The 14,926-nt window shown below is 38.7% G+C and overlaps 1 protein-coding gene across 2 annotated transcripts in view; it reads left to right on the top strand.

The window, feature by feature from the left end:
• The window catches only part of cntfr (ciliary neurotrophic factor receptor), a 167,008-nt gene that overhangs the window by 86,733 nt on the left and 65,349 nt on the right, over positions 1 to 14,926 (top strand). The gene's annotated exons all lie outside the window — the stretch shown is intronic.

Below are 14,926 nucleotides of genomic sequence, written 5' to 3'. Positions count from 1 at the left end.
AAGAAATGAGGAAAAAAAACACATTTATGCGTCCATGAAGCTTGTGAAAAGAATTGAATTCTGTATATGTTTGTATGGAATGTATTTATTCAAATCATTTTTAATATAACCCCTGTTCCTGACAAATTCCCGACAAATGTTCGCCAAATGCAGATAAGTTTGGCAGTCAACCTCAAAAACTATTTAGCAAAAAAATGCACATTCACTAGTCTAAACATGACCTTCTGATTAATATTATGTTTGTGGAAAATGAGTTTAGCAAAAAAGAAAACCAGAAGTGCATACTTGAATCCACTTATTTATTTATTTTTTTAAGACAAATCAACTGAGATAAACAATATTGATCTCCAGTCAAACGTTCGTCCAAAACAATACACGTGCACGTCTTGGTTTAGATTTGACCATGAAATTTGATTCATCGAGACAATAGAACCGGTTGGGAGATTTTAAATAAAATTTAAACAAAGCCCGCAAAGAAGACCGGGTGCTTCTTTCCTAGAGGGTACACGCTATCTGTTTAGCATCAATCATGGCACTCTACTTCATAGCACCGCCAAAAATGACAGACTTGGAGGCAGCTTAATTCATCACTTCCCTGACACTGAATATTTACACCCTAACATATTGTGCTCTTTCTATTTTTAACCTTTCTAATAAAGCAATAACCTCAGGCTAATGTTAAAAAGATAGTTTGCATGAAGGCAATCTATTGCAGTACAAATTCTCATGTGATGAAATTTAAGCTAAGATGCCCACGGCACAATCAGCTCGCCACTTTATTATTATCCCGTACACCTGTCATCTTAAAGCTCACACAACCAAGAATGACTCATGAATACAGTACAGGTACATGCAACTGTGGCACATGTAAAATTTCTATGCAAATGTGTGATGAATGAGTCGGCATGGCAGTGTGACAGTTGGGTTAATCTCAGCGGAAATGATGAATTGCGGAATGCTGCAATAATACCGAACTGATGAGCATTTTATGTGATGGCACATCATGTCATGTGGATGAATGATGCACAAGTGAGTGAGATGCATGTTATGGTGTCTTTTCACCGCTCATAATTTTGTGCATCATAATGACACTTGTGGTGGTCTCCAGCTCCGGTGTGTATGTGAGTGAGAGCGCGGGAGAGTTCCATTTGCGTCGTATGAATATTAATAGAGGGTCAATCACAAGTCTTGCGCGCGTAACTCTCATTGCTCGTTCCGAGTTGTTGTTGTAATTGTTCGGATAATAGTTGAGGTTGGTGTCATGTTGGCGTTCCATTTGTGTTTGTGTGTTTTTTTTTGTTGTTTTTTTTGTAAAGTGCCACCTACGCACCGTCCTACAGCTAAAAAGTGTTGTGCAGCTACAGCGATCGTGACACCTCGACAGGCTACACTTGTCGTGATTACCGTCGCAACGGTAGCAGGATTTTATGCAGCGTTTATTACTCACACCAGGGGCTTGTTATGTTTAACACACAGTGTTAGCAAGGGGATAACAAAGAACCATCTGTATGTTTTTTTTTGTTTTGTTTTTGTTGCGTCTTCGCAATGTCTTTTTTTTTTTTATGTTTTCCTCAAACCTTTTGCTTTCTCTCATGTATCCTTGCTCTTTCTGGCTTCTAAAATAAGATACCACCTAACCCATAATAAATTAACGTATACAGGTAGCTGCCGTGTCTGCACTGCAATTTAATCATGTGTTGTTGCGTTGCAATGGTTCAAGATGACGTTTTGGCACAAGTGATGATATAACCAGAAATGTGTTGTTTTAGACAACCTACAATATAATATCGGAATCTAAACGTAGCTTAAATGAGAAGCCGAATCACCCCCCCCCCCCAAAAAAAAAAAAATCGCAGAATTTTAACCTAGCAGATTTTGATTTGAATGAAACGTGGTTGACTTGTTGATGGGAATGGCACAAAACTAAATGCCAAATCTTAGGTCAATCGGAACAGGGGTGTGGGAAATATGGCCAGCGGAAAATTGACATTTTTGTCAAAAAGTGGCACGGCTGGTGTCCTTTTCTGAGGATATACTGGGTCAAAAAAAGGCATTATTGGAAAAGCAATTGAACAAGGATTTTAAATCTGAAATTAAAACACCTTTTTGGCTCATGTTCCAATATCATGTGTCAAACACAGAAAATTGGGTTTCATTCAAATTTGCCAGAGTGGAAATGGACCAACAGTTTGCCCAACGAGATGAATGTGTGCATTTTTGAGCATGTTTGAGGGCTGCTTGAAAAATATCCATCCATCCATATCTGTACCGCTTCTCCTTATGAAAAAATATATTAATCACACAATCACTGTTATAAAAAAAACATTTTTAGTAGAACTCAAGTATACTCAAAATAGTAGTAAATATTGCAAAATGAGTACTAATTTATATATATATATATATATATATATATGCTGTATATAATAAGTGTTTTTTACGATTATGCCAATTTTGTAATCGATTAATTTCTCACCCCTAACATGTTCCATTCACATACTGTATAGCAGCATCCATGATCAAATCATACCTGTTGAAAAACAGAATATAAACTAAACGAAAGCTCTCGCATGCAAATTCTCAAACTGTATTTGATAACATCTATCGGCATATTTGGTTAAAATTACATCATATGAAATGTGATAGATAGATATCTAAAATGTGTGTCCTGGCACTAAATGTCCATTATCTTTTAATAAGCTAGAGGTCATAAAAGAATACAGTTTGTTGATGAAATAAACCTTGCTCTGCTGTCATAACTGGGGAAATTATTACTGCCCTGCCATATTGATACCCCCCCCCCTCCATCCCCCATTCGTCTGTCTATTGCCGTCCTCAGTGGACGTCAGCTTCGAAATTTATCGCACCGCCACTTGGCTGCACCCACCCAGTTATTCAGCTTCACAGCTAACACAATATCAACCGCAGTGGGTCGTATATCCAGCCACTCACCCCAGTGACCTGTCATGCAGTCAGTCCGCAGGACACACAATCTCCCTGTGCAGCGCCGTTCAGCGAGCAAAGCTGTTGGTGAAGTCTGATAGTTGGCCTGGAGGACATCTGAGCAGTGAACCAGCAGTAACTTGCGGGTCAGCTGCTCATGTGGTGAGGAAGTCAGTTAAGCTGCCAGTTACCGAGCACTAATTTCAAACAAAGTCACCTTAGCGGCACATCTTCCACCAATTGGGTACTTAACTATGTTAGACAAATAATTATTGTTATTTTTATGAGTGCTCTTTAATTTTCTTTGCATCCATATTTGGTGTCAAGTGCTGTGCTCATAAATAATTTATTTTATTATTTGGTGTTCCTGTCATTAAATATAAGTTTTTGAAATTGTAACATGTGCATGAGGTAATGAAGCGGCATTAAGTGTTGCTTCAAAACAAAAGTTTTAATTAAGTTTTCAAAGACTGGAGCCGGATAATTGCACCTAAAAGTAACACTGCTCAGGTGTCATTTGTAATCGTAGCTAAAAAAAAAAAATTATATTCTTTCTCACTGAATGTGTCAGCTTCTGTTCAGACACCACCGCCGTTTCATTATTGTAACAAAAAACCCCAACCTTAAATCCAATTTCTCTCATTATTAAAGACCTATTAACTCATTCACAACCAGCCCAGTAAAAAAAAAATGGATTTTGACGTATTTATCCGTCAATGGTATTGAATGAGTTAAGGGTGCTTACACGACACGTACACATTGGTTGGTTGCTTCCAGAATGAGTTGAAGGTGGATTGAGTTCCCTTGTTAATTGAATGTACATTGCCTCCCCACAGGCAGTTTTCACGACGACGTCACATGCCAAATGATTCAAATTTAGTTTCCCGGGGCAGATTTTGGTTGTGTGTATTGCATGCTCAGAAACACACACTCGCACACACGCCCACCCAGGGGACCTGTGCTACATCGTTGGGTAATGGATTTGTCTTGTATCTTCGCAGACACGTCGCTATAGGGAGGGTGAACGCATAAAGTTCCGTCTCTTTTGGGACTTGTTGTTCAAACCAGGAAGTGTTTGGCCCCGCATGCAAGGCTACTGCAAAAACCACCACTCCGCTTCCATTTTAATTACTCCCCTTGCTTCGCCCACTGTTCTGTCAATCACAGTAAAGCGAAAATACCTGCCTGAAGGATATAGATGGCCTTGGAAATTAATTGAACTGTTTGTCATCTGAGCGTCTCTCTTGAGCCTCGTTTCTTTCTCTTGACACGACATTTCAAATTGAGATGACCAGGCATGAAAATTAATCCAATCCATTGGAGTGCATTCCTTCAGTTTTAAGCACTTGTAATTCCGAGTGGCTGATTTCCGTTTACTGTTCTCGTCCTCGTTGACCTCGCGACAGCTTTCAGCGTTGCTTGTAGAGTACAGCCATTCATATATTGGCCGTATAATTTGCGACCGTTGCTCTGTGTATAAGTACCGTCGTTTCTTTTTCAGAAAGCAAAACAGTCAGAGTGCCACAAAGCAACGCTGGGGATTCTTTGTTTTTCATCTATAACCTTCCTCAAAGTGTTATCTCGATTCACTTAAGTATGCATTTTTACTTCTCTGCTGATGATTCACAGCCTTGCTAGTGGTGCATTATCTTTTCTTTTCCCAGTCAGGATTTTTTTTTGTTATTTTCCTTTGTAATTCATCAACAGCATTGTGCAGAAGTAAAACCTGGGGCGCGAGGAGGTACTTGACAGGTGCCTTCAAAGAGTATTGCACAAACGTTTCAAGTTACAAAAAACAGTGGGGCTTTTGGGAAAAAAAATCTACGTCTCATGGTTAGAAATTATCTAAAAGAATAACAGATTTTTTTTTTCATATTTGTCAATTATTATACCTTTCAGGTGTAATGTTCAGGGTTTATTTTAAATGCTTATTTCGGCATTGATCCGCATTCGTACCTACAGAAGAAGAAAGCTCAGTTGTTTGAGATTATTGAAGGTTACCGTATTTGATTACATTCTTTTAACTTGCAACGCAATATAAACTACATATTTAAAAAAAAAAAATACAACTAATGCTAAACCTAAAAACTAATCAACTACACTAAAAAAACAATTTTAATAAAAACTATCTTTCTCTCAAAATTAATTAAAAGAAACAAGAAAAAAGAAAGTCAAAACTAATTGTAAAAAAAATATTACGATAAAACCCCAAACTATTATAATCCGCTGTTCGATGGAAATCGAGCTAAATTAAATAAGAAAAAAAACTGTCTATAAAGAAGACTATTATTATTATTATTATTATTATTATTATTATTATTATTATTATTATTATTATTATTATTATTATTATTATTATTATTATTATTATTATATAAAATGATGCACATGACTCTACAGTAGTACTGGACACACTGATACACATTACAGAAAAAAAAATATAACTGGATTTTATGCAACAAACTAAAAGTTGCCTCTTCAATTTTGTTTGCCTGATTCTATATATTTTTTTTAAATTTCAGTTTTTCCAAGTTTGAGTTTCGGTGATGAGATCTTTAATATGCACACTAGTTATTGTGTATTAGATATCTTTTAGTGTAACATTAGACCACCCAGATAAAATAATACACATTTCTTTTTCACCCATTTCTTTTTTCTTTCATTTTTTTTTTTTTTTTGCACAACACATTTCACTTCCAATTTTGTTGACCTCCGTTTTTCTTTTTGTTTTGTTTTTTTTGCTCTACATGCAGGAAAATTGCAGCTGTCGCATCACTTTATTGTAGCGGACAAGCATAACAAATGGGAAAATGGGACCAGTTTAAAAAGTCAATGGCAAGCCATGAGGGAAACAAACATTTTGGAAAAAAAAAAAAAAGGTCATTTTGTGTTTTGGCCTCTTGATGTTGAGTTGGGTATCAGGAGTAGTCTGGCATGCCGGATTGTTTTCCCTTTTCCTCCTTTTCAAAGAGAGATGGTATAGCATTAAATCAGTAAAGACAGGAAAGTACTTGTGGAGCTGACTGCTCATACAGACTCAATGAATCTTTTGTAAAAGTATTATCGTAGGAGACGAGTAAAGCTTTTCAGCTCCATATCCTATTTGTTGACCTTTCCCTACTTGTGTTCCACAAATGTCTTCTTCATTCATCCTTTATTTTCAACAAGTGGCATATTTTCCCTCCTCGGAGTCGTACTTTTTCACTTTTATCCAAGTCGCTAGAGACTCCTTTTTTTTTTTTCTTACCACCCCGTACTCTATTTTAGAATACCTTTCCAATTTTCTGAAATTTGAAATGTGTTCATATTTTTGCTGCCTGCTTGCTTAATTCCCTCCAACGACATTGTGTATTGGTGCTTGCGGAGAAATGAAAGTTTTCGACCTTTACGCTGTTGTCTAACATTTTGAGGTAAAAACCATTCAAGGGGAGAGAGAACGAGGATGAACGGTTCGGATTGTATGATACAGCACAGTGGGAATTCAAGGTTGCACAAACTGTCCTGTTCGTAATTGTTTGGATCAAGGTCGCTCGGTGCAGAACCGCAGAGGGTGACTGAATAAATAACAAAGAGGAGCTCAGCGGACGGAACAAAAGACGAGCAGGAAATAATGGAGGACTTCTTGTCGATGTGGACTTAGCAAAGGATGTGGCAATGTTGAAAAGTAAACAATCTCAATAATGCAAAGTTGCATGCGTTGCTCATGCTATCCATTGCAAACATTGAGTGGCAATTCGTACAAGAGAGAGACGAATCAGACGATGGCGGCGTCACTGGCTTTGATGTCATCATTCATTTTCAAACTCCTTCGACTCTGCATTTCTTCATTTTGGTGCATCAACCCTGTCTTGAACCTTTTGTTTCTTCTGTTTATTTATTTATTTATTTTTATGAGGGAAGTTTCCCTCAATTTTGAGGATGTTTGTCTTCATTGAGCGTGAACATAGTTTTATTCTAAATACTGCAAATCCGGTTTAAGGCAAATTGTAGTTTACGTTCTGTACCTGAATGACAGTTTTATGTGTTTAATATTTATTGATCACTTAGTTTTGTATGCTTTATTTAATGGCAATTGTTGTGGCTTTTGTTTGTAAAAATAGCAGAGGTGAGTGTTTTACCAAATTTATCATCCGTCAGCGCCTACGTTACCCGTCTGTCATTCATCATCCACTATTTTGTGACAAACCGAATCATCCACATCAATTTGGCAGTCCGTCTGTGAAAAAATATTTTCAAAAAACGTCCGAAAAATAGGTGTCGTCAGGGACGGACTGACGGATGCGGCTAGTGTCGATTACACTGACGGATAAAAACCCAATTCCGTCATTTTTCCAAAAGTTCCCCGTCATTCGTCACTTGCCAGAAAACCGTCTGTCCTTCAGTGATGAACTGGTCCGGTCTGTGAGTGTCACGGGAAGGCCACCTCTGGCAAACGGGATCTGATTCTGCTTTGTGATTTGTTGTTATGCTTATGAAACTCGAGGTAGAAGCAAGTTTTGTGTTTGTGTGTGTGTGTTCTTAAAGAGAGAAAGCCTGTGGTAGAGAGAAAGAACGACAGATCGACACAAGAAAAGAAGGACTGACCATAAAGTATTCCCTCTGGCCCAGAGTTCACCAGAGAGGTTGGGTTTGCTCCGTTGACGTCAATCAAGTCAGGCAGACCGACTGAGACAAATATATTTCTCTGTGTGTGCATGTGTGCATGTGCAAGACAACAATAACAGCGCAAATAATAAAAGGAAAGAGAGCGAGAGGAAGAGGAGATTCAAATGTCAAATGTGACTGCCACTCGTGCTTTCCCTGTCGCATCCGTTCTGTTTAATGCTTTGTTCCCTCAAACCACGACGCGCAAGTTAGTTGACCAAACAAATAAACTAAAAGAGAGTGATGATTTTTTTTTTTTTTGCAATTCACAATTCACATACACAGAAACGCTGATTTCAAGCAGCAGTGAATCTCCGCTTCTTAGATTTGATCTGATCATGAAAGGTTCTTATAGCGGGTGCAGTCAATGCAGCGTTATCAAATCTTGTGTGTTAGGAATGCTTTTGTCACCTTTCAACATTAGATGTAGATCTGTTCTTTTGTGTCAACTACTAAACTGTTGCTGCAAAGCAATCAATTTTCTTAAAAATACATCAAATAAAATACTGACTTCAAATCAGGTCAACTTTGCCATTCATTGCAAAGTCCATAAAAAGTAATGTGCTTCTTTCTTTGATGCTATACAATCGCACAAAGTGAGAGTGAAAATTGGAGCTGACAAGGTGCTGGACCACCAGCCTTTGATCTCTTTGAAGATCCTCTGTCCGATATCCCGAGTTAATAAATGAGTGTGGTTCTTGCTTTGACAAAACAATAAGTTTGAAGTCTTATATAAAAAAAGAAAAGAGCAGAAATAATTGCAATTTTTGTCCAAGAGCGTGGAAAACAAGCTAACATTGGTCTTGGTGTGTCTGGACCTTAACATGCATATTGTCCATTGAAGCATGTCCATTCGTTTGCATGATCACCACATTTGCTTCGGCATAGCTCTGACCGCCCGCGCGCGTGTGTGTGTGTGTGTGTGTGTGTGTGTGTGTGTGTGTGTGTGTGTGTGTGTGTGTGTGTGTGTGTGTGTGTGTGTGTAATGGACGAGCTCCTAACATAATTTCACGCTTCCGAATAAAACGAGAAGTTAGCATAGAATTCAGGTCACTTCTGTGTTTTGCTTCTTGGGAATGGAGATGGTCTCTCGCTGGATACCAGATTTTGTTATAGGGAATGCCGGATGCAGCACCTGCTACGTCCTACGTCGCTCTCTCCTTGCATTCTTTTTGTGCATTATTGCAATTTGTGAGGCCAGTGGTACACCTCACAGATTTTTGATGGGGTTGAGATCAGGGCTCTCAAATGTGTTTCCATCGAACTCACTACAACGATATTGTCCCTTGAAAGGCCGTGAAGCTTCAAATTTGCTTCATGAACCAGTTGTTGTATTTTTTGAGTCCTCTAGCTGGCACTGTTGGTTTCAATCAAGGGTTTAAAAAATGGGATGTAGTTGTACTTTCAACCCAATCGTAAACAGAGAGTGCCATCTACAGGAGCCTAAAAATACTACAACTGGTTCATGAAACAGATTTGAAGCTTGTTTTACTGCTAATGTTAAAATGAGCTTTGGATTTCTGCAGGTCTGCAGAACATACAATGCATGCCGAAGACAGCCCGGGTAGGCTCGAGCACTTAGATAATGGATGGATGGATGATTAGTTGGTCAAGTGTCCCATACGCATATACCATGTACAGGAAAATACAATTTTCTGGATGCTCGTGAGATCCAGTAATTTGGTTTTCGGTGACTTCCCGTGTCTATTTCTATATTATTCCCCATTAGTTCCGCAGTGATGATGCATCATTTGGAGCATTTGAAGTTCAGCATCTTCCTTAAGGATACTTGAGAGTCAAACCCAAAAAACATTCCGATTGCCACACGCCCACTCAAACACCGCCTCTGATATTAAAGGATATCTTTCTGTAACAACCTAGTAGCTTCAGCAATTCCATCCACTCGGAGAAGTCTCAATTACACCGGTTTGTTGGTGCACTCTCTGGGGACCAGGCAGCTGTGAGTCTGGACTGTGGCTAAATGGGATGTTCCCAAAGGATAGGAGCACTCACGGAACACGGAACAGCATGGGAACAGACAGGAAGGGAAAGAGGTAATGGCACGAAGAGAGCAACCCAAGTAGAGAAGGGCCTACCAGGACGTCTGCACTTTAATTATGTATTTACAAGACCATGAATTACAAAGTCTCACTAAACTAATTTTAAATTGAACCATTAGTTGTTAGCTCTCCTTTATTTTTTTTGTAATCCCCCCCCAAAAAAAACAAAAAAATTAAAAAAAAGACTGAAATTTGCAATTGGAATGCGTCATGTAAAAAACAAACCTGAAGGATTGGGAAGTCAAAACGTTACTTGGGTGCAGGATAAATAAACACGGACTCCTGGATAATCACCCAAACAAACGCGTCATCCCGCTCGTACCCGTAGCCATACACACGACGGACACACACTCGTTGCGGCGGGCAGATGAAAGGAGTCTCACACAAACATAGCTCCCGTGTCCAAATGAGCAGTGCTTATTGTGGAAAAACATAAGAGATGTTGCTTTTGGCAGGACAAGAATGTGGGTTGTGTGTTTGTGTGTGTATGGCAACGGTAGTGCCGGCCTGCTCTTGGCTTTTGAGCGGGCTTGCACAGACGCACACACAAATGTATACATACACACACACACATATATATATATATATATATATATATATATATATATATATAGAGAGAGAGAGAGAGAGAGAGAGAGAGAGAGAGAGAGAGAGAGAGAGAGAGAGAGAGAGAGAGAGAGAGAGAGAGAGAGAGAGAGAGAGAGAGAGAGAGAGAGAGAGAGAGAGAGAGAGAGAGAGAGAGAGAGAGAGAGAGAGAGAGAGAGAGAGAGAGAGAGAGAGAGTTAGAGGGAGAGATATTCTGTTTCCCGATTTCCTTCATTAGCTTCGCTCTGCTCAATTTTATTCTGCATGTCTACGCTTAGCAAGGGAGAATCGTCTCAGGATTCTTTTTAGTGTTTGTTTGTGCGTAATCATTCAAGCACTTTTCTATCACGTCACGATTTTCACCTGCTCTTCTCGTGCGCCCGAATAACCCCCCTTAGTTTGAAAGTGCAAATGTCACAATTTCTAATCAGACAGTATCACACGGTGAGGTAAAATCTTCTTGTAGAGACTGCGAGAGCACAACAGCAAGAGACAGCTTGATGACGAAAATGTGTCATTTATTTCAAGGATTTTTGGTAGGATTCTGACACAGTTAAAATTGAACACAGGAAATTAATTGTGATTTTAATTCCTTTAGAAAATGTTATTTTTTGTGCCGAAACTGAGAGGGGGACGCAAGTGAGCAATGGTTATTTACATAATCAAGTACGAGTGCAGCGAGTTGAATGATACAAATTTAAATCGACTTGTTGGGGATTTTAGAGTGTTAATGAAGTAAGCAACTCTGTTATGCAAAAGTCTGCCACCAATCTACGGTGTGAAGTTTGTCACCTCAAAGTGACTGCTGAGTCGAGTGTTTGAGACATTAAGACCCAATGAGCATGGATCAAATTCACATTAACTGGAGATATCATTTTCATTTTGTTCCCACTGATTCGAAAGTCCTTGACCACATTGCTGTGACATATCCATCAATCAACTCATAGAGGGCCTGTAAAATAAGATGGCTTCCTGTCTGACTCCAATCTAATTTTGGAAATTTGATCGATTGACACTGCCAAAGCACAACCAGAATATAGAACTCTGCTGTGAGCCTACTTTAATATGCATTTTCTTTGAGGAAGCTCTGAAAATTTACAAACGAGAGAAAGTCATTCACAATCAAGCTATTGCATTGGAACTCCTGACGTCGAACATAAGTCGTACTTTCCAAGTGTTGGGATTTGAAGTCTGTCAGCGTCAAACTGCCAATAATGAAAACGAAAAAATAAGTCAACCTTGGCTTCCTGCTGTAAAAAAATATGATACAAACAAAACAAAACACAACTATGTACTAGTATTTACAGCTTTGATATAGTAGAGCTAGAACATCTGCCGACATGACTGTGCGTGACGAGAGCATTTTCGCTGCGAGCTTCTTTGTGTTCCGTCTGTACGCCGCTCTGCCCAATTGAAAAACACGCAGCGAGCCTTCCGCTTGCACAAAAATCAGGATACGCAGGCAAATACGCTCCGACGCAGATGAGCCGTCTACTAAAATAGAGCCGCGAGTTTTAATCACTTGCGCAAATATGTCCTCAAAATCCTGCTCTAAATGGTACTCTCTCATTAAGGTATGACTCCCGGGCTTTGACTGTACTTTAAAAAAACTTTTAACTCAAAATTATAAATAATCCATTTAATTCCTCCTGCGTGTGCTAATTGGCGTGTGTGCATGTCATCATGAATGCGCAGGTGGCTCGGAGACTTAGACAGATTTACTGAGTTTGAAAAGTTAACGGAAAAAAAAAAATAATCCATCTTTCTTTCAGCATCTCTGGAGGGGAAAGAGCATTAATCAGAGAGGAAGATGAAATCATCAGAGCAGTGCAATAGTTGACTGAGACTGCACCTCTGCCTGCACCTCTGCGCTAACTCAGATTTCTCATTAATAGAAAGCATTTAATTTCCACTACTCCCCCCCCCTCCTCTCCTCTCCATCTGTCTTCAGCTGTGTTGAAATTTCTCCTTCCAGGCAATTTCCTCACACACACGTTTGTATCATTACCTCACTTTTCCGTCTTTATGACAGCATTTCTCATATTGGGCTCAATATCCCTGAAGTGTTTTGATAGGAGGCTTCCTTAACATCTTGTCAGTGAAAGTGAATAAAACATATTTCATTTCAGACCTCACGTACATCACACATTTTATAATTAATGAACCTGGCAAATTTCTCCCACCTCCCCCCGTGCTTCAAAGTGAAAACTTCAAAAGGCAACGCCGTTCGGAAAAGACACAAATTGTGACGATCTCCACGCCATGAGTTGATGCAGTGCGCACCTTCATTTTCTCGGCACAAACGATTGCCACAATTTCTACGTATGCTCCTGAAAATATACATTAGTCACCAGTAATTACAGATTACGTTTGGCATATAAATTAGCTTTCACCTCAGGCTCCTCATGTATGCGTCCCAATGGATTTCCTCTTTAATCTTAATATTTCCACACCCATCATCTTGTGCTTGTATTGAACATATTAGTTTGGCTTAATTATGACATTAAAATCAAATAACAAAATGCATTGTATTTTTCCCCGGTCGTCTTCCGTTTAATCGCTGTAAAGCTTATTCGAATATAATTAACCTTAACTATAGCTGTGGGCAACCTTTCCCACTGGTACTTCGTTTTTCATGACTCAGTGTAAAAAAACATGTGAATGCCTTTTTGGGAAACAAAGAGGCAATTATCAATAGCTTTTCCAAGGACCTTAATAATGTTTTGGAACCAATGAGGAGCTCTTGTCAAAAGCATTATGAATCTATTTGGTTTATTCTGATAAAATATACGCTTACCCACACCTGAAAATGTAATTAGTATTTATCACAGCCTGTCGTTTTAATTGCTTCAATCTAAGCAAAGTACACGAAAGAAAGGCATTGGAAATTCATTTAACATTCTAATCCAAATTATAGTTGTAGTTGCAGAGTGGTTTATATTTGTACTGCATCATACCGAGAGCGTTTATAGTGTCTACATTATTTTTATTATATCGTACTGGCCATGAAACTAATTGAAGCAACCAAATTATTCGACTACACCTTATGATGCAGGACACGTATATACCGATGACTGTCAATAAAAGTGAAGCCGTGATTTTTGCAAAAGTAACATTTTACTGCACATGTGGTCATAAGTCAGTTGCGGCTGGTTGCGTTAAATTGAGCACGACTTGGGGACTCTTCAGGATTCTGGCACCGGGTCTATAGGTCTTGGACAACTGCGAGCATCTGACTTGCTATAAAGAACTTGGCTCTAGCAATGACTTTTTTTTTTTTTTTTTAGTTTTTTTCTTTTTTTTTTTTTTTTTATAGAGAAGCATAGCAAGTCTATTGCGTAAAGTTGAAGCGTAAAAAACATTGTACAAAATTTGCACTTCAAATGTTGGTGAAACTGCATTTTATTTTTTATCAGGTGTTGGGACCCGCCCACCAAACTTTGATTAATTAAATACAGAAATAATTATATATATATATAGATATATATATATATCTATTTTTTTTTTACAAATAATCTTTGGTGATTAAATTAATTAATAGCACGTTGATTTATTAATATGTCATATTAAAATAATAATTTAACATTTAATTAATGACACTTTTATTTAGTTATTTAATGACGCATTTATTTATTAATCTGATTTATTTAATGCTTTGTTAATAATATTTAATGAATGAATGAACAATGAATGAATTAATTAGAATTTTAATTCAACATTTCATGGTGTTTTATTTATTTCATTTGAACACTCTCAGTCCTCCATATTTTCAGGGTCGCTCATTCCTCTGCAAAAGAAGTTATCAATTGGAATTTGATTGGCAGCCACTTGTAGTATAGTGGTTCACATAGCTGACTTTCAACACGGCATAGGATCGATTCCCACTTAATGCAGTCTCCGCAATACCCCTGTGATTGATTGGCCACCATTCCAGGGTGTCGTCAGCCTTTTCCCCCTTAGTCAGCTCAAATTCCGGAGACTCCCGCCCATGTCGTGACACTGAACTGAATAAAATGGCGAGATAGAAATTCACCTGACTAGAATCGGACCAAATGGGGAAAATGTACGTTACCCATGCATTTCTGCCTCAGAAAATGACGTGTACTTATCTCGATGGTGAGGGGAGGCTTAGAGAGCAAACACAATTCCATGACAGGTCTATAAATGCATTGAGGTATGACTGTGATGTGCTGAGGCATACTAACACACATTTCCAGTGTGTTTGCACAAGTGCAAAGTCTCACAGCGATCAGTGTGAGTAGAGCAAAAACATACAGATGCATTAGCGTATCTGCACAAATGCACATACAGCTGGGGGGATTTCCCTCCTCCCTTAATGATGGCCTTCAGGGAGTCGGGAATGGGAATTATTTATGCATTGGGCAATTAGATAAATAACTATACCAGGCAGACATTCCCGCTCTCAGACGCACACATGGAAGAGGCCTGGAAAAAGAAAATATTTCATCGTATAAGAGCGGGCAGTATGTGAACCCACAACTGAACACACAAGCAGTCTTGCTCAGTTTGACGTTTAAGATATTTACAGTTTTCATTCATCCGACGCTCGGTGAAATGGTTTGACTTTGAAATGTGAGCCTTCTTTGCAAACAGTGTTGCAATTATGAAACTTGAGGTTTGTTTCGTACACACTTGAGAATCAAGCAATAGTTCCAAGTGGCTATTGTGGTCGGATT

Source organism: Idiotropiscis lumnitzeri, chromosome 18 (assembly GCF_059441095.1).
Source record: "Idiotropiscis lumnitzeri isolate Australia: NSW breed Sydney's pygmy pipehorse chromosome 18, RoL_Ilum_1.0, whole genome shotgun sequence".
Taxonomy (NCBI): domain Eukaryota; kingdom Metazoa; phylum Chordata; class Actinopteri; order Syngnathiformes; family Syngnathidae; genus Idiotropiscis; species Idiotropiscis lumnitzeri.
Note: the sequence above shows the minus strand (reverse complement) of the source record. Positions and strands in the feature narration are given on the sequence as shown.